The 21,426-nt window shown below is 43.0% G+C and overlaps 1 long non-coding RNA gene across 1 annotated transcript in view; it reads right to left on the bottom strand.

The window, feature by feature from the left end:
- Window positions 1-21,121, bottom strand: part of LOC125467108 (uncharacterized) — a 45,582-nt gene extending 24,461 nt beyond the window's left edge. Inside the window, exon 1 of the long non-coding RNA XR_007250571.2 lies at window positions 21,022-21,121. This is a non-coding gene — a long non-coding RNA (uncharacterized LOC125467108). The remainder of the gene's footprint in view (window positions 1-21,021) is intronic.
- Between the last annotated feature and the right edge of the window lie 305 nt (window positions 21,122-21,426).

Below are 21,426 nucleotides of genomic sequence, written 5' to 3'. Positions count from 1 at the left end.
TAAGTCAGCCCTGACTATACTCAATAATCCAGTCTTCACTGCTTTCTGGGGAAGATAATTCCAACTAATGACCCTCTAAGAGAAAAGAATTACATTTTAATCTCTGCATCTGCTTTTGTGAGTCTTATCAATTTACCCAAATCTTAACGAGGGTAGATTAATTTCCCTGTTGGCTTTAGACTGATTCATTTCCAGATGGCTAGGAAGTGACATCAGATTTTAGACACTTTTCATGATCTACTGTTTTCTTGATTTGTTTTATTAAATGGATTAATTTTGGCGCTCGGTTTGAGTATAATCAGAGGTACAGGGATTTCCAGGTTGAGTGCAATTTCAATGTGAGTTGTCATTGTCATAATAAAAAAGAACACTTGTGGACAGAAAGGCAGGAAGTATTTAAAGAAATGCACCCCCATATTATGACGTATGCACTTGCAAAAGGGTCTCTGCACAGACTAAAATCTGTAACTCTCACAACACAGATATGCCAAGACACTAGTGCAAATCCAAAATCAGATTGAGCCAAGCTGTGGATCACATGAACTGAAACACCTCTTCCAAAAACAGTCACTTTTAGCTGGATCAGAGGAGAATAGCACACTATAAAGAAGTTCCCTAACCACCTTAATACCTTACATTTTGGGTAATCAATTTTGCTGATGCAGTTATATGGATCTGACATTAAATCAGCTACCCTTAATTCTAAAAAAGTGTCACAGAGCTGCAACTGGATTTTATTCATAACTGTGTCAGTGGAGTGACCTCATTTCTCATAGCTGGCACACTTTCATTATCTCAAGCTTAACATTTTGATAATTAATCTAAAAATTATTCATAACCTGGACTGAGAAAGTGGCGGGTACATTAGGATTCCGTTTCGCTATTCACACAGTGATCTATGAAAATTAACGTGAGAATCCATTATGTTCAGCACGTTCCTTGTAGCCGTGACTTGAACCCCAAACCATTTACAACTTACCTTAATTAGGTATCATTATTTTTACATATCCTCTTTGAATCGTCCCTGGTCACTAACGTTTTATAGGATGATGGAATCATAGAAAAGCTACTGCCCAGAAAGAGGCTGTTTTAGTCCATGCCCATGTTGGGTCTTTGCAAGAGCAACTCACCAAGTTGCATTCCATGTCTTTTCCCTGCAGCTCTGCAAATTCCTCTTCTTTCGATAATTGTCTAATTCTATATTCAAATTGAACTGCTCCACAATCTTAGGCAATACATTCCAGATTTTAGCCATGTGTTCCATCAAAAAGGTTTGTCTTTATTGGTCCAAGGGATATGGATGTCACTGGCTAGTCCAGCATTTATTATTCATTCGTACTTTCCCTGTGGAAAGATGATGGTGAGCTGCCTTCTTCCATGTGGTGTAGGGACACTCACATGGAAGGGAGCTCCAGCATGTTGGTTCAGTTACCCAAATTATCCATGTATTGGAGATAACAAGGTGTGGAGCTGGATGAACACAGCAGGTCAAGCAGCATCAGAGGAGCAGGAAAGCTGATGTTTCAGGTCTGGACCTTTGGTGCCCCTCTGATGCTGCTTGACCTGCTGTGTTCATCCAGCTCTACACCTTGTTATCTCAGATTCTCCAGCATCTGCAGTTCCTACTATCTCTTATCGGTGTATTACCTTTGTTCCTTTTTGTCATTGACTAATGGAGTGGCCTCTGCAATCACAATCCTCTGCCAATGGGGACAGTTTCTCTTATCGACAATGTCTACCTTCCTCAATTTGGAAAACCTCCATCAAATCTCCTCTCAACCTTCTCTTTCCCAAAGGAAACAATGCCAGCTTTGCCCATCTGTCCGCGCAACTGAAATAACTCTTCCTCATAATTTTTTTCTCAACCCACCACTGTAGGATTCGACTACTTTTTAATGTGGGATGCCCAGGATTTGACAACACCTTATACAGTTGAGGCTGAACCAGTGTTTTATAATGATTCAGCATAACCTCCATGGATTTGTACTGTGTACCTTTATTCATAAAGTCCACTGACTCGTATGCATTGTGAAACAGTTTCTCAGCCTGTTGTGCCATCTTCAATGGTTTCTGCACATATATGCACTGGTGTCTCTCGGCTCCTGTTCCTTTAGTCAGTATTGTATTCTTTATTTTGTATCGCTTCACTTCACTTATCCGAACAAAATGAATTACTTCAGGCTTGCCTCAGTTAAATTTCATCTGCCATATCTCTGCCTGTTCCACCAGTGTGTCAAGGTCTTATTACTGTCTGTCAACATTCTTTGCACAGTTCAGAAAACTTTTGGAAATCTGTGTCATTCTCAGATTATTTGAAATAGTCCCATGTCCATCCAGGCCTAAGTCACTAATTTGGGAAAGTGGTGATTCTACCACTAACATCCTGGGGATCCCCACTGCAAGAACAGAGGTTTGCCACTGCTCTCTGCTTCCTGTCACTTCATATCCATACCGTCACAGTCCTGGTTAGTCCATGGGCTTTAACCCTTCTGATAGGTCCTGCGTCAATGGGCAAGTCAACTCACTATGACTGTATCAGCTGCTGTTTATGACAAAGGTTGCTGCTGCCATCACTATAACTGTGGGAAACTACAGGGCTTGTCTTGCTCTGGTATGGTGGAGGAAAACCATTTCCTGGTCTTACTGGAGGAGTCCCATGTGGATGGCAAGATATCATTTATTGCATGTTAGCAATTAGCTACTAGTCACATTACTGTGATAGGTGTTGCTACAGAGACTTTGAGGAGGGCCAAATGTCAGGTCTAACCCCTTCTGCCCACAAGTCCAGGTGACCTCATCAAAGTGGGTGCTGTTTATTGCACTCCTCAATATTAATCTTCAAATCCATATGCAGTGTTTATCCAAAACGTTTAGAAGTCCACATTACCACTTCAACAGCACTAACTTTATCAATCTCATCAAAAAGCTCAGTAAAGATGGCACAGTAGCAAAGTGTTTGGCACTGCTGCCTCACAGCACCAGGTACCCACAATCGATTCCACCCTCAGCTGCCTGGCTATGTGGAGTTTATACATTCTCCATGTGTCTGCTTAGGGTTCCTCCGGGTGCCTTGGTTCCCTGTCATAGTCCAAATGCGCAGGTATGCAGGTTAGGCGGATTGGTGATGTTAAATTGTCCATAGTGTCTAGTGGTTTGTGGGACAGGCGGATTAGCCAAGGAAAATGCAGGGTTATGGGGATAGGGCTGGGTCTGGGTGGGATGCTCTCTGGAGGATCTGTGTGGACTCAATGGGCCAAGTGGCCTGTTTCCATGCTGTAGGGATTCTATGAATAAGCGCCAGCCTAGATTATTTTGTATCTGAAACCTCAGACTTAATCTCTTTGACTGCTGAAGAGCTCCCTGCCTGGGAGGGAACGTTCCTGCCTGGTGATTGTAGCGCGGTGTCCATTTATCCATTTTTGAATGTTCCCTCAGCTAAGGGCATTCTGCTTCCCCACCATACTGTTCTGTATCTCTAAAATATTCCTTATTATCCCGTTTTGTCACCTTGATAAAACGTTATGATCTCTCTACCAGAATTATTTTGTACAGTTTTGGATTACTTGTTACTTTATTTAGACCCTCAGCCTGTGACTGTTATACCTATCATGTTATTCAAGTCCTTTGGTTTGTCTCCAGTACCATACTTTTAATTTTTTGTAATTATCTCTCTGCCTTATTTAATCAGATTGTAGGCCATCCCTTTGCTTGTTATTCTGCTGTTGAAACTTAACTCACACCATCTGACTCTCTTGATCACTTTTAGAGACTAACTGTTGGATGCTCCACTCACACCATTTGTATGATCTTTTGATCCCTCTGTCCTTGATCTCTCTGCCTATGATTCTCTGTGTGCTTCTCTCTCACTTCACCTGATGAAGGGGCTATGCTTTGAAAACTTGTTGTTTCAAATAAGCCTGTTGGGCTATAACCTGGTGTTGTGCGATTCCTGAGTTTGTCCACTCCAGTCCAACACCAGCATCTCCATATTAGACAGTGGCAACAGTTGAAGTCACACTGACTCCTCAGAAGCAGGTTTCATTTGATTTAAAATCTAAGGAACAATGTGGCATATGAAATATACGATAAAATATCGTATTATCATAAAGTATGCTCAAGGTAAATTTGATAAAATCCAACATGTATGGAAACTTTATACAATACAGTCATCAGGAAAGGAATCTGAAAGGTTTGTAAACCTATACATTTAAGATTGTCTTGCAGAAATTGCGCTGAAAAAGAGTTGTTTTTCTTTACAAATATATAGGAGAGTTAGCTGAAATTATTGGCACTTCAAATTATTTTTATTCAAATCTGAGAACTGGAGTTCATCCACAATTTGCAGAAACCTAAATAGTTGAGAATTTCACTTCAAACAGCAGAGCACAGATCACACATAACTAGATGGGGTTTGCAAAAGTTGAAACAAACAACCTATGGTTAGATATGATTCGATGATTTGGTCGCACTTGTTGAATAATACCAGTATGCTCATAGCCGTTTGACATAATCAATATAATCATGTGCTTGAAAAGATTTACATATATTAATAGAATAGAACATTACAGCACAGTACAGGCCCTTCGGCCCTCGATGTTGTGCCGACCTGTCATACCAATCTCAAGCCCTTCTAACCTACGCTATTCCATGTACGTCCATATGCTTATCCAATGACGCCTTAAATGTACCTAAAGTTGGCGAATCTACTACCATTGCAGGCAAAGCGTTCCATTCCCTTACTACTCTCTGAGTAAAGACCTGTTTTCTGCAAGAAGAAGGAATATGTTAAACTTGCAAATTTGAAAAAAATCTTGGGAGGTTGGGAAGTGTATGGTTAGCATTTGCTTTCTGCAGAGTTGACCTGCCAACAAATCAACACCCTTTTCTCTTATAATATAATTAGTTGTAATCAATTGGAATTTGGCATTCTAGTGTTTGTCCTGGGGACTGCAAAGTGCAAGGCTTCAGCAACGTCTCTGTCTTTTCAGCAATATTGAAATAATTCATACCTTGTAGGAAGGTCACTGAAAACTAGGCTGGACTGTGCTGGCTGGGAGAACGGGAGATGGTGACTAAAACCTGATGTAACAAGAAAGAGCTTGAGGCTTGTTTCCATGGTTGACAGGCATCGAGAATAATTGGTGCATCCCACGACAGGAGATCCTGCAGCATTGGGAATCCCTTGTGGGTAAACGTCGGTAAAAGCTCAAGACTAGAATACTCAGAAGGCAGTGGGAGAGGAACATACAGTCCCAAGAGGCTTATTTAAAAGTGACCGTAAGCCAGTGTTACACTTAAATCTAATTACTGTAGTATTACAAGATGCTCAAGGCATATCTTGGAGTGTTAATGTTTCATGAATTCTATCGGTGCTCCCAGAATATACAGTGCTCTATTCAGTCAAACATCTTGCAGATCTAAACATGGATATTCTGCAGCAATATTGTAAAAAAGCATTTGTTGCCTGTAAAATGGCCACTGTGCATTTATTAAAATAACAAGTTACTGAACGTCAAAGCCATTCTCTCAATGAGAAATGTTTTTAATGCAACAAGATATTGTTCCAATGACGTTCAGGTCCCTGGTCACTCTGGAAATGGCCACTCAGTGTTTCAAGCCCTCCAAATAGGCACTTACAAAGTCAAGATCATGGAATGCCAGATTCACTGGTTTGTCCATCCCTAATTGTCCTGGGTGAGCATTTCCTCAAACTACTGCATTCTCTGGAGGATATGTACATCTGCACCACCATTAGGGAGGGAATTCCAGGATTTTGATCTACTGACAGTGAAGGAAAGGCAATTCATTGGAGAGTGCAGGAGAGCATGTCAGGAGCAGCACCAGGCATTCCTAAAGATGAGGTATCAACCTGGTGAAGCTACCAAACAGGATACTTGCACACCAAACAGGATAAGTGGCAAATGCTAGACAGAGCTAAGCCATCCCACAACCAATGGATCAGATCTAAGCTCCACAGTTTTGCACATCCAATCATAAATGGTGGTAGACAATTTCTCCCCAAATATCCTCATCCTCAATGCTGGAAGAGCCCAGCACATCAACACAAAAGATAAGCCTGCAGCATTCACAGCAATCTTTAGCCAGAAGTGCCGAGTGGATGATCTGTCTAGGCCTCCATCAGTCATCCCCAGCATTACAGACACCAGTCTTCAGCCAATTCGATTCACTCTACGTGATGTCAAGAAATGGTTGGAGACACTGGGGGGATACTGCAAAGAAGTCATGAATGGTGCTGAACATTGTGCAATCATTGGTGAACATCCTCACTTCTGACCTCATGATGGAGGGATGGCCATTGTTGAAGCAGTTGAAGATGGTTGGGCCAAGGACACTACTCTGAGGAACTCCTGCAGAGATGTCCTGGAACGGAGCTGGTTGACCTGCAACAACCACGACCATCTTCCTATGTGTCTGGTATGGCTCCAACCACCAGAGCGTTTGCCTCCTGGTACCCGTTGATTCCAGTTTTGCCAGGGCTCCTTGATGCCACACTCGGTCGAATGCAGCCATGATATCAGGGGCTGTCCCTCTCACCTCACCTTTGGAATTCAGCCCTTTTGCCCATGTTTGAACCAAGGCTGTAATGAGGTCAGGAGCTGAGTGGCCCCTGGCGGAACCCAAACAGGAGATCACTGAGCAGGTTATTGCTGAACAGATGCTGCTCGATCGCACTGTTGATGACACCTCCCATCACTTTACTGATGATCGTGAGTAGAATAATGGGGTGGTAATTGGCCGGGTTGGATTTGTCCTGCACTGTGTGTACAGGACATACATGGGCAATTTTCCACATAGTCGGGCAGATACCAGTGTTGTAGCTGTACTGGAACAGCTTGGCTGGGAGTGTGGCAAGTTCTGGAGCACACGTCTTCCGTTCTATTGCTGCAATGTTGTCAGGGTCTGTAGCCTTTGCAGTGTCTCCAACCGTTTCTTGATATCACGTGAAGTGAATCGAATTGGCTGAAGACTGGTGTCTGTAATGCTGGGGATGACTGATGGAGGCCAAGACGGATCATCCACTCGGCACTTCTGGCTAAAGATTGCTGCGAACGCTTCAGCCTTATCTTTTGTGTTGATGTGCTGGGCTCTTCTAACATTGAGGATGAGGATATTTGGGGACAGCCATCCTCCGGTGAGCTGATTAAGTGTCGACCACCATTCATGAAGCAGTCTGTGTTCAAATGCAACAAGATCTGGACAATATCCAGGCTTGGGCTGACAAGTAGTAAGTGACATTCATGCCACACAAATACCAGGCTGTGACCATCACCAATAAGAGACAATGTAACCACCATCCCTTGGCATTCAATGTTGTTACCAACACTGTATATTCCACTATCGACATCCTGGGGTTTATCATTGACTACAAACTCAACTGGGCTCACCACATTAACACAGTGGCTGCAAGAGCACGTCAGAAGCTGGGAATCCTGCAGCGAATAACTCACCTCCTGACTCCTCAAAGCCTGTCCACTATCTACAACGTACAAGTCAAGAGTGTAGTGGAATATTCCCCACTTGCCTGGATGAGTGCAGCACAAAAACACTCAAGAAGCTTGACACCATCCAGGACAAAGCAGACCATTTGATTGGCACAAAATCTACAAGCATCCACTCCCTCCACTACTTATGCTCAGGAGCAGCAGTGTGTACTACCTACAAGATGCACTGAAGCAATTCACCAAGAGTCCTCATACAGCACCTTCCAAACCCAAGGCCACTTCCATCCAGATGGACAAGGGCAGCAGACATATGGGAACACCACCACCTTCAAGTTCCCTTCCAAACCATTCACCATCCTGACTCAGAAATATATGACCGTTCATTCACTGTCGGTGGTTCAAAATCCTGGCATTCCCTCCCTAGTGGCATTGTGTGTCAACTCACAACAGGTGAACTGCAGTGGCTCAAGAAGGCAGCTCACCACCAGCTTCTCAAGGGCAGCTAGGGATGGGGAAGAAATGCTGGCCAGCCAGCGACACCCATCATCCCACAAATGTACAAAAAAGTCATGATGGTGAATAGCTTGGAGGAGAACTTGAAGGGGTGCTGCCCTTGTCCTTCTCTAGCTGACGGAGATCACAGATTTGGAAGATTGTGTCTTGGTGCAATTTGTAGATTGTACACTGTGCTGCCATTGTGCATTAGCATTAAATGTTAAAACGAATGCATTGGTGGCAATCAAGTGGGTTGCTTTATGTTGGATCATATTGAGATTTTTGGAGGTATGTTCACCCAAGCAAGTGTAGAGTATTCCGTCGCACTCCTGACTTTGGCCATGTAGGTGGTGGACAGGGTTGAGGAGTCAGGAGATGAGTTGTTTACCACAGAATTCCACCACTCCTGTACACACAACGTTAAATGCCTGTCCAGTTCAATTTCTGTTCAATGGCAACCTCCAGGATGTTGAAAATGGGAGGATTCAATGATAGTAAAGCCAATTAATATCAAGGGCTGACGGTTGGATTCTCTCTCTTTAGTGATGCTCTTTGCAACTGAAGCCTTTTCAGCGGGCATCTCAAGATAGAGGCTCCTTCTCTCACCGTGGCAGTATCCAGCTCTACTGAAGGGGCTACCATCCATTAGAAGCTGCAGGCCACTTCCAGGAAGACCTCTCAGGCAGGTGTGATGAAGCCAATGGGTATCAGGAATATGAAGTAGTCTGTTCTATAGGTGTATAAAGTGCACAGGACTCTTCTCTGGTGGAATGACACGTATATTCTCAGCCTTCAACCAGTGTCACAGATTCTGCCCCAGTTTCATCTCTACTAGTCTGCATGAAATTGCTGGATATGAGATTATGATGCATTGTGGACAGTTTAGTGAATAGAAGAAATAAGCATTTTCAGGCCTTCTATTCAGTCATGACTTTTGGCAGATGTTGTGACTGGTCACTATTTGCTTCCTCATCGAAGACATTTTCAGTGATGGAGGACTATTCCAAGACACTGTCTGTGGTACAAATGGGCTTGCTGTCTATTCTGTCACATGAACATCATTCCCAACATTAGAAGTGTTAGAAGATGAATCCCTCAACAGCTGATAATATTGTATGGACTATCTGTTAGACTTGCTGCTACCTTCCTTGTTCCTAATGAGTTTACAGGCTCTGCCTAGTCCTTGTGATGCAGCAAGACCACTTGATAGTCTAATGAGAAGAATCTCTTGTCTTAATCAGAATACAGTTTATTGATGATGAGAACCATGCACAAATTACATTAATATAGTCAGTATCTTTGTAAAACCACGAAGAAGAGCAAGACAGTACATCTCATTCCTCTGAGAGCCTAAACTGTTCTCCAAACAAGACTGTCTGACATCATCCTTGTTGGCAGTGGTTAGGGTACTCCTCAGTATTAAATGTTTCATGGCCTTATACCTCTATACAAAATAGAGTTATAGTATTGTTGTGAGCCTTATGCAAGCTGTGCGCTGTTGACAATCATGCAGCAATTTTTCTCCAAATCGCTGTTGACTTTGATAACTAACTGCAATTATTGTTGTTGAACAAAGCAGACAAGCATTTGTTGTGTAAGGCTCTCTGTGAGGTATTGGTTCTACTGAAACACCTGAAACACCTACAGGATATTTGATTCTGATGAGCTCCAATCCCGACGATGTGGTCAAACTGAGGATTTTGCCAATCTTTCATCAACTGAGATGGAAAGCTTAAAAATCAGGCATCCCACACACTGGAAGTTGATTGTCCTAAATAAATTCCATGTACACACTCCTGATACATACATGCAAATTTCTGTGAGGGTTGTTATATTCTAGAAATGTCATATATCACTTAAAAATATCACTTTTTCTGCAGTCCTTTGCCTGAAGTCAGGTCTAATGCAAAGCCTTGTGAGCTCCAGGTAGGAGTAACCGGAAGGCAAAGTACAGGGCTAATGGTAAGATTCTTGGTAGTGTAGATGAGCAGAGAGATCTCGGTGTCCATGTACACAGATCCTTGAAAGTTGCCACCCAGGTTGACAAGGCTGTTAAGAAGGCATACAGTGTTTTAGCTTTTATTAATAGAGGGATGGAGTTCCGGAACCAAGAGGTTATGGTGAAGCTGTACAAAACTCTGGTGCGGCCGCACTTGGAGTACTGTGTACATGTCTGGTCACCGCATTATAAGAAGGATGTGGAAGCTTTGGAAAGGGTGCAGAGGAGATTTACTAGAATGTTGCCTGGTATGGAGGGAAGGTCTTACGAGGAAAGGCTGAGGGACTTGAGGCTGTTTTCATTAGAGAGAAGAAGGTTGAGAGGTGACTTAATTGAAACATATAAAATAATCGGAGGGTTAGATAGGGTGGATAGGGAGATCCTTTTTCGTAGGCTTGTGACAGCAAGCACGAGGGGGCATAGCTTTAAATTGAGGGGTGAAAGATATAGGACAGATGTCAGAGGTAGTTTCTTTACTCAGAGAGTAGTAAGGGAATGGAACGCTTTGCCTGCAATGGTAGTAGATTCGCCAACTTTAAGTACATTTAAGTCGTCATTGGACAAGCACATGGACGTACATGGAATAGTATAGGTTAGATGGGCTTGAGATCGGTATGACAGGTCGGCACAACATCGAGGGCCAAAGGGCCTGTACTGTGCTGTAATGTTCTATGTTCTATGTTCTATGTAGAAAAAGAAGGACAAGGACGGCAGGTCCTGGATCCATGCCTGATGGAGTGGTGATCAAACCTCGTGTTGTTGGCAACATTTTTAAGGAATAAACTTTCGGTTTGGTCTCAGAAAGGTCATTGGACAGTCATTAAAACTTACTCCATTGAAAAACTAATATACTTCTTTGTGAACAAACCTTAATTTTTCTCCTGCTTTTAGTGGCTATCCATTCGGTAAGTGCTGATTCTTGACATGTTGTGTATGCTGTGTGTCATTTTGCAATAGTGTTATTCCTCAGTTTGAGGTCACTCTCAGACAACAATTCCCTGATTTCAAAATTAAACTGCACAGATACAGATGGCAGAAGTTGATGCCTGATTTATTCTTGAATAACCGTGGGCACCGAGAGCCTCATTATTATCTCCACTGCAAAAGCTGCAATGCCAACCCATATCTCAAAGTCTACTTGAGGTCCAGGAGTCAACTAACCAATCTCTGTTAGAACACATTCATCCCAAAGCTGGTGAAAGAAATGGAAGAAAGGGTAACTGCTTTTTCTTCCTCAACAGCGAATGTGCATCAAAACGATTCATTGTGAAGACTTTCTTTATGTATTCATAGAACACAGTCCTGGCCAGCACAAGAATAGGTCCTTCAGCTCACCATCTCAGCACTGTCAATGATGCTGATACAAACTAATCCCATCTGCCTGTACATGGTCTGTATCCCTCTATTCTCTGCCTGTTCTACCACCTCCACTGGCAGCACATTCCACGTACCTATGGCAGTCTGTGTAAAAGATTTTGCTTGCACGTCTCCTTTAAACTTTCTCCTTTCACCTTAAACCAATGCTACCTGATATCTGACATTTCCACCCTTGGAAAGAGACTCGCCTGTCCACGCCTCTGATAATTTTATATACTTTCATCAGGTCACCCCTCAGCCGCTGACACGCTAGCAAAAACAATGTGAATTTGTCCAAGCTCTCCTTATATCTTATATACTCCATTCCAGGCAACATCCAGGTAAACCCCTTTTGCATCCTCTCCAAAGCCCCCACATCCTTCTATAATGTGATGACCAGAGCTGCATGTAATTCTCCAAATGTGGCCTAACTATGGTCTTATACAGCTACAATGTGACTTGTCAACTTTTATACTCAGTGTCTTAACTGAAGAAGGCAAGCATGCCAAATGCCTTCATTCCCACCTTATCTGCTTGTGTTGCTACTTTCAGGGAGCAGTGGACTTGGATCCAAGATCCCTCTGTGTATCACTGCACTGAAGGTCCCTGACATTCACTGTATACTTGCCTCTAGCGTTTAACCTCCCAAAAAACACCTCACACTTGGCTGGATTAAACTTCATCTGCCATTTCTCTGCTAACTTTCTAACTGATCTAAATCCTACAGCTTCCTCACCATCCACAACTCCACCAATTTTTGTTTTTGCTGCAAGCTTTCTTATCAGACATAAAATCCCTTTGCAGGTCCTCAACTCCCTTTCTGCCTGTGTTGTTGGGACCAATATGGACCACAACCTCTGGTTGCTCACCATCCCTTTTCAGAATATTTTGTGCTTGCTCAGAGACATCCTTGACCCTGGCACCAAGGAGGCAACATACCATCACTCATGGCCACAAAAACACCTATCAGTGCCCCAACCATACAGTCTCTTATCATTTCTGTTTGCCTACACTTCAACCCACCCTTCTATCCAACAGTCCCAGTCATGCGTCACTGATGTGGCTGCAGATGTAGCTTTCTCCTGAGAGTCCACCCTCTCCAGCAGTATCTGAAATGGTACACCTATTCGAGAGAAGATTGGCCACACGGGACTCCTGCACTGCCAGCCGGTCCCCACCTGGCAGTCACCCATTGATCTGGCTGAACCCTTGGAGGGACCATGTTCCTGAAACTGCTACCTAAAAAATTTTCTGCTTCCTGTGTGCTCCTCGGCAACTGCTACTCTAACCAATCCATGTGGCCTGAGAGAAGCTGCAGGTGGATGCATTTCTTGCAGACATCATCAGGGAAATCTGACTTCTCCCTGATCTCCCACATCTCACAGGAAGGGCATACTACTCCACTAACTGCCATTACTACCTCTCCAGCAACTACAGGATTAATACAAAAAGAAAGACCTTACCTTGCTGTCCTTTAATGCTACTCACTCTCCTCAGTCAAACTTGACACTCCTCAAAGCCTACACTTTAAGCTCAACAGCAACATTTTGACCTCATAGACCCACTCCAATCTGCTAAACCTTGCCTGCCCTTTATATGGCGCTAATAAGGAGGAAAACACTCTCCCAGAATCAGCCACTACTCACTATCGCCCTCTATTGGATGCCACTCCTCCTTTTGGGCACTGGGTCCTCAATATGGTGGCCGGGCCAACCTCCAAGAATTGTCCTCCTCCTCATTCATACAAGGGATGAAGGCATTACTTGCATTTATTGCCCATCTGTTATTGCTTTTGAGAAGATGGTGATGAACCACGTTCTTGAACCATGGCAGCCCATGCGGTGTACGTACACCTACGGTGCTATAAGGGAGGGAGTTCCAGGATCTTCACCCAATGATAGTGAAGGAACAGCGATATATTTCCACCTCAGAATGGCATCTGTCCTGGAGGTGAAATTGCAGGTAGTGGGGGTGCGTTCCCATGTATCTGCTACTCTTTTCCTTTTACATGGCAGAGGCCATGGGTTTGGAAAGGGCTGTCAAGAAGGAGCCTTTGTACGTTGCTGCTGTCCATCTTGCAGATGTCACACATTGCAACTACTCTGTGTTAATGGTGGAGGGCAAGAATGTTGAAGGTTTGGAGAATTGACTCGGCATGATATTGAAGTGAGTTTTTAAAGTTTTTGAGAAGATTTGAAGCTTGGGTTGCGGATGAGGCTGTAGACTTGATCGCTGAGCCGGTGGGTTTGGTTGCAAATGTTTAGTCACCCTGCTAGGGAACATCATCAGTGTGCCTCTGGTGAAGCGTCAGTGTTCTGTCCCACTTGTTATTTATATGCCCCGATTTGTTGGGGTGTTTGGTACCATTTCTGGTTCTGTTTCTCAGTGGTTTGTACACAGGGTCTAATTCAATGTGCTTTTTGATGGATTTCTGGTTGGAATACCAGGCCTCCAGGGATTCCCGGGCGTGTCTCTGTTCGGCTTGTGTGATTGTGAATGTGTTGTCCCAGTCAAAATTGTGTCCTTCAGTGTCAGTGTGCAGTGAGACAAGTGAGAATTGGTCGTGTATTTTGGTGGCTAGTTGGTGTTCACGTATCCGCATTGTCAGCTTTTTTTCTGGTTTGGCCCATGTAATATTTCTCACAGCCCTTGCTTGGTATTTCGTGTGTTACGCCAGTTTTGCCAGTTTTGGTGTGGGACCCCCTACGTTCATCAGTAGCTGTTATAGGGTAGTTATTGGTTTGTGGACTACCCTGACACCTAGGGGTCTGAGTAGTCTTGTGGTCATCTCTGAAATGTCCGTGATGTATGGTAGGGTGATTCATATGTTTATTCTCTAGTAGAACATAGAACATTACAGCACAGTATAGACCCTTCGGCCCTCGATGTTGTGCCGACCTGTCATACCGATCTCAAGCCCATCTAACCTACACTATTCCATGTACGTCCATATGCTTATCCAATGACGACTTAAATGTACTTAAAGTTGGCGAATCAACTACCATTGCAGGCAAAGCGTTCCATTCCCTTACTACTCTCTGAGTAAAGAAACTACCTCTGACATCTGTCCTATATCTTTCACCCCTCAATTTAAAGCTATGCCCCCTCCTGCTCGCCGTCACCATCCTAGGACAAAGGGTCTTCCTATCCACCCCATCTAACCCTCTGATTATTTTATATGTTTCAATTAAGTCACCTCTCAACCTTCTTCTCTCTAATAAAACAGCCTCAAGTCCCTCAGCCTTTCCTCGTAAGACCTTCCCTCCATACCAGGCAACATCCTAGTAAATCTCCTCTGCACCCTTTCCAAAGCTTCCACATCCTTCTTATAATGCAGTGACCAGAACTGTACACAATACTCCAAGTGCGGCCGCACCAGAGTTTTGTACAGCTTCACCATAACCTCTTGGTTCCGGAACTCGATCCCTCTATTAATAAAAGCTAAAACACTGTATGCCTTCTTAACAGCCCTGTCAACCTGGGTGGCAACTTTCAAGGATCTGTGTACATGGACACCGAGATCTCTCTGCTCATCTACACTGCTAAGAATCTTACCATTAGCCCAGTACTTTGCCTTCCGGTTACTCCTACCAAAGTGCATCACCTCACACTTGTCTGCATTAAACTCCATTTGCCACCTCTCAGCCCAGCTCTGCAGCTTATCTATGTCTCTCTGCAACCTACAGCATCCTTCGTCACTATCCACAACTCCACCAACCTTAGTGTCGTCTGCAAATTTACTAACCCATCCTTCTACGCCCTCATCCAGGTCATTTATAAAAATGACAAACAGCAGTGGACCCAACACCGACCCTTGCGGTGCACCACTAGTAACTGGTCTCCAGGATGAATGCGTAATGAGAAGACAGTTTTACACTTACCTATTGGAAATTAAACACATGAATGAGCTATAGAAAGGACAGCAACTAGCATGGAAATGTACTGCAGCAAGCTTCCTATACTCTTGACACAAATGTGAGTGGAGTGGTAGGTGTGGTGAAAAATATCACCGTACACTGGATTGGCATTTCCATTGATGATTTGATGCACAATCTGAAAAAGTTGAGAGTAATTAGCTAGCTGTTCCAATGTGTGATTATGTACACAATGGGCTGAATGGCCTGCTTCAGAGCAGATTCAAAGATATTATTTTTGTTTCTCATCATTTCAACTGAGCATTCTGAAGCTGTTCTCATCCAATATCTATAGCTATTCATACAAATGTCTATTTTGCACTATATCATTCAATGACTTTAATGCTATTCTTATTAACATTTAAGTCTGACTTTGACACACCATGGTTGGAGAATGCAAAAGATACAAAGCTCAGGTTACAAGGCTCATCAAATATAGGCAAGGCAAGTATTTTATATTTTATGGAACAGGGATTGTTACTGTGGACCTACATTTAGTCAAAAGTTAAATATTGCATTGCCCTAGGATAATAGCATTTCCAATGCAGTTGGAGTAGATGCAATTGTGCTATTAGAAACCTTGCCCACTCCATAAAAATTCAAATGAATCTCAAAGTGATTTCTTCAAGAGGTTCAAGACATGTTAGGTGAAGCTTTTTATTTCTTAAACCTTTGTCAACATGCAGAATGACCAAACAAATCTCTCCTTTTAATGAGGATCATGGCTAATACGGTGAAGCTACAGCTTATGCAGTCGAAAACAAACAGCAAGTGTTGCTTCAGGGAAGCATTTTGAAGTCCTTTCATGCAATTCATAATTTGCTGCCAATAGATTAAACCAGAAACTTTTGTCTTTTGTAATAAATCATTACATAGTAATAACTGTGCAATAATATTATGATGTAACAAAAGGGTCTCTAATGCAATATGAAATCTAATTACACAGAATTATATAGAGACAACTGCACTGAAACGGGCTCTTTTCTTTTATTCTCTACCTAAGCCTACAGCCAACTGTTTTCACTTAAACATATCAGCACACTCTCTTATACCACGGGGGCTCATCTAATTTAGTGGTTTTGTTCCCTACCCCGAACCGGGAGATGTAGATTCAAGTCTCACGTTCTCCTGATAAGTGTTATAATATCTCTGAACAGATTAATTAGGGAAAAATACCTACTTACTCCTTTCTCCCTTATATGGTCATCTAAGTTGTCCTTAAGTCCATCAATGCTGTTTTTCTCAACTATTTCTTGGGGTGATGTGTTTCACATTCTTACTGATCTCTGGGTAATTAAAGTGATTATTTTACATTTATTATCCTTAGTTTTGACCTCCAGGTAACATAACGGGTAGAGTCAGATTGATGGGGAGAGATGTAATAAAGGTGGTTATGGAGAGATTTGCAAATTACACACAGTATACATCGTCACAAGAAGTGGGGCAGAGCCACATAACATGATCTTGGTCATTTACAGCCTCATGGCAAGTGATAGCTCTTTTTACATATTGCTGCTGCTAGTTGTGGCCTTAAGTAAAATGTAATATTTTTTACCTTTATCTCAGTTGACACCATAGACATACTTTGGCAACCCAATGAGACCAAGAAAAGTCTGAAAGATAACAGTGATATCTTCTACATCTACATTTCATAACATTAATAATGTGTATTAGATCACATTTAGGTCTTCTCTTTCATAAAGGAAAGAGCCCCAGTCTTTCCAAGCTTTCCAGATAAATGCGGAATTCAAGAGAAACTTCTTTATGCACAAGAATTCCTGTAGCACCTTGGACTGTGATGGAGATGCAGTGTATGGGGTCACAACACCATTTCCTTTCCCATTAGTTACTGTTCCTATGACATGGGGCTGCAACTGGAACTAATGTGAGGGGCAGTTTTAGAACAAATTCTGACTGATAGGATTGAGATTCCAAAATCCAGCTCAACGACTTTACTATACTCATTTATCTTTCCGTTGTATTGGCAAAAATCAATTGAAATGGATGGTATAGCCATAGGAAAGATTATAAGCACAAACCTATAGCATGGCATTTTGGAATAAATAAGACCATAAGACCATAAGACATAGGAGTGGAAGTAAGGCCATTCAGCCCATCAAGTCCACTCCGCCATTTAAATCATGGCTGATGGGCATTTCAACTCCACTTCCCTGCACTCTCCCCGTAGCCCTGGATTCCTTCTGAGATCAAGAATTTGTCGATCTCTGCCTTGAAGGCATCCAACGTCCCGGCCTCCACTGCACTCCATGGCAATGAATTCCACAAGCCCACCACTCTCTTGCTGAAGAAATGTCTTCTCATTTCAGTTTAAATTTACCCCCTCTAATTTTAAGGCTGTGCCCACGGGTCCTAGTCTCCCCACCTAACGGAAACAACTTCCTAGCATCCACCCCTTCTAAACCATACATTATCTTGTAAGTTTCTATTAGATCTCCCCTCAACCTTCTAAACTCTAATGAGTACAATCCCAGGATCCTTAGCTGTTCATCATACATTAAACCTACCATTCCAGGGATCATCCGTGTGAATCTCCGCTGGACACGCTCCAGGGCTAGTATGTCCTTCCTGAGGTGTGGGACCCAAAATTGGACACAGTATTATAAATGGGGCCTAACTAGAGCCTTCTAAAGCCTCAGAAGCACATCGCTGCTTTTATATTCCAACCCTTTGAGATAAATGACAACATTACATTCGCTTTCTTAATTACGGACTCTACCTGCAAGTTAACCTTTAGAGAATCCTGGACCAACACTCCCAGATCCCATTGTACTTCTGCTTTGCAAATTTTCTCACCATTTAGAAAATAGTCCATGCCTGTATTCTTTTTTCCAAAGTGCAAAACCTTGCATTTACTCACATTGAATTTCATCAGCCATTTCCTGGACCACTCTCCTAAACTGTCTAAATATTTCTGCAGCTTCCCCACCTCCTCAGTACTACCTGCCTGTCCACCTATCTTTGTATCATCGGCAAATGTCACCAGAATGCCCCCAGTCCCTTCATCCAGATCATTAATGTATAAGGCAAACAGCTGCGGCCCCAACACTGAACCCTGCGGGACACCACTCGTCACCGGTTGCCATTCCAAAAAAGAGCCTTTTATCCCAACTCTCTGCCTTCTGTCAGACAGCCAATCCTCAATCCAAGTGAGTAGCTCACCTCGAACACCATGGGCCCTCACCTTGCTCAGCAGCCTCCTGTGAGGCACCGTATCAAAGGCCTTTTGGAAGTCTAGGTAGATAACATCCACTGGGTTTCCCTAGTCTAACATACTTGTTACCACTTCAAAGAATTCTAACAGGTTTGTCAGGCATGACCTCCCCTTCCTAAATCCATGCTGACTTGTTCTAATCTGACCCTGCACTTCCAGGAATTTAGAAATCTCAAACTTGATAATGGATTCTAGAATTTTACCAACTACGGAGGTTAAGCTAATCAGCCTATAATTTTCCATCTTTTGCCTTGATCCTTTCTTAAACAAGGGGGTTACAACAGCAATTTTCCAATCATCTGGGATTTTCCCTGACTCCAGTGACTTTTGAAAGATCACGACCAAAGCCTCTGCTATTTCCTCAGCCACCTCCCTCAGTACTCTAGGATGTAGCCCATCGGGGCCAGGAGATTTATCAATTTTTAGCCCTTTTAGCTTTTCTAGCACTTTCTCTTTTGTAATGCCTATCATACTCAACTCTGCCCCCAGTCTCTCCCTATTTGTTGGCATACTACTCATGTCTTCCACTGTGAAGACTGACGCAAAGTACTTATTAAGTTCTTCAGCTATTTCCTTATCTCCCATCACTAGCCTTCCAGCATCAGTTTGGAGCGGCCCAATATCTACTTTTGCCTCTCATTTGTTTCTTATGTATTGAAAGAAGCTTTTACTATCATTTCTAATATTACTAGCTAGCCTACCCTCATATTTGATCCTCTCCTTCCTTATTATCCTCTGTTTGTTTTTGTAGCCTTCCCAATCTTCTGATTTCCCAGTGCTCTTGGCCACTTTATAGGCTGTCTCTTTTTCTTTGATATATTTCCTGACTTCCTTTGTCAGCCATGGCTGTCTAATCCCACCCTGGATAATCTTTCTTTTCTTTGGGATGAACCTCTGTACTGTGTCCTCAATTACACCCAGAAACTCCTGCCATTGTTGGTCTACTGTCTTCCCCGCTAGGCTCTGCTTCCAGTTGATTTTCATCAGTTCCTCTCTCGTGCCCCTGTAATTACCTTTATTTAACTGTAACACCATTACATCCGATTTTGCCTCCTCTCTTTCAAACTGCAGACTGAACTCTACCATATTATGATCGCTGCCTCCTAAGTGTTCCCTTACTTTAAGGTCTTTAATAAAGTCTGGCTCATTACATAGCACTAAGTCCAGAATAGCCTGCTCCCTTGTGGGCTCCATCACAAGCTGTTCCAAAAAGCCATCCTGCAAACATTCCGTGAATTCCCTTTCTTTGGATCCACCGGCAACATTATTCACCTAATCCACCTGAATATTGAAGTCCCCCATGATCACCGTGACCTTGCCTTTCTGACATGCCTTATCTGTTTCTCGGTGCATCTTGCGCCCCTAGTCCTGATCACTGTTAGGAGGTCTGCACATAACTCTCATTATAGTTTTTTTGCCTTTGTGGTTCCTCAATTCCACCCACACAGACTCCACATCTTCTGACCCTATGTCATTCAGTGCCGTAGATTTAATTTCATTCTTAACTAACAAGGCAACCCCACCCCCTCTGCCCACCTCCCTGACTTTTTGATATGTTGTGAATCCTTGGATGTTTAACTGCCAGTCCTGAACTCCCTGCAACCATGTCTCTGTGATGCCTACCACATCATAATCGTTCAAGAGGATTTGTGCTGTTAATTCATCTACTTTGTTGCGAATACTACGAGCATTTAGATAAAGTGCCTTAATGCTAACTTTCTTATCATTATTAGAGAGGTTGGAAATCCCAAGATGTCTTAAGCTATCCTTCCTTTTTGCTGTATTCCTAGTCTGCCTCGAGCTTAAATCCACCTGTACACATGCTATCCTGTTGCTTATCTTTCAATTTAACTCCATACTCCCTGTCTCTTTCACTTGCCCTTCCCCCCGACTCAGAAGTTTAAAGTCCTACTAACTACCCTATTTATTCTTTTCGCTAGAACACTGGTTCCAGATCGGTTCAGGTGGAGACCGTCCCAACGGTACAGATACCTCCGGTCCCAAAACTGATGCCAATGCCAAGGAGGTATGCTGGCTCAGTGGTTAGCACTAGAGCCTCATAGTGGCAGGGACCCAGGTTCAATCCCACCCTTGGGTGACTGGCTGTGTGGAGTTTGCACATTCTCCCTGAATCAAAGGTATGCAGGTCAGGTGAATTGATCATGCTAAATTGAATCCAGTGATATGCAGACCAAGTGGATCAGCCATGAGAAATGCAGTGTGATGCGGGTGGGTCTGGGTGGGATGCTGTTTTTGAGGGTGGGTGTGGACTTGATGGGCCAAATGGCCCACTTCTACACTGTAGGGATTCTATAAAAGTGCCACCTGCATTTTAGGCTCTATAAATTTGTTAGGCAAGCAATAGCCGTGTTGAGCAAAGCACAATGTAACTATAATAAAATTTGTTCAAAAGAAGGATCATTGGACCAGAAACTTTAACTGTTTTCTCTGTACAGATACTGCCAGACCTGTTGAATTTCTCCAGCAATTTCTTTTCTTGTTTCAAACTTCCAGCATTCGCATATCTTTGTTTTATTATAATGTAACTGTATCTTTTCTAACCTTAAATGTCTCCCAATCTTCTTTCCTCCTTGCATCCAATTCTTCATTCAAATAAAACTCCTGCTGTTTGATCGAATCCAATATTTCAAACGTATCTTCAGTCCACCTGGCATCCATTCTTTCCCTATACTGTGACACATTTTTGAGATAATCAGCACTCTAAATATGAAAATAATTTTTGAAGTAAGCTGACTACTGGTACGCCTTTGGCCATGGAAAGGTTTAGATTTCAGCTCCCCACACCATTTGGCATCTGCATGCAACAGGGACCATTGAATAGTGATCATGGCCTAAAGTGAAGGTTATTTTGTACCCTTCCTAGACAGGGAGATACGTATGATGGTTGGCTCAATATAGGGCACGGGGTGAGCCTACTCTGTATGGCAAGGCTTTACACTAGGTTCT

This window comes from Stegostoma tigrinum, chromosome 33 (genome assembly GCF_030684315.1).
Source record: "Stegostoma tigrinum isolate sSteTig4 chromosome 33, sSteTig4.hap1, whole genome shotgun sequence".
Lineage (NCBI taxonomy): Eukaryota > Metazoa > Chordata > Chondrichthyes > Orectolobiformes > Stegostomatidae > Stegostoma > Stegostoma tigrinum.
The sequence above is the reverse complement of the archived record's forward strand: the minus strand, read 5'-3'. Positions and strand labels throughout refer to the sequence as shown.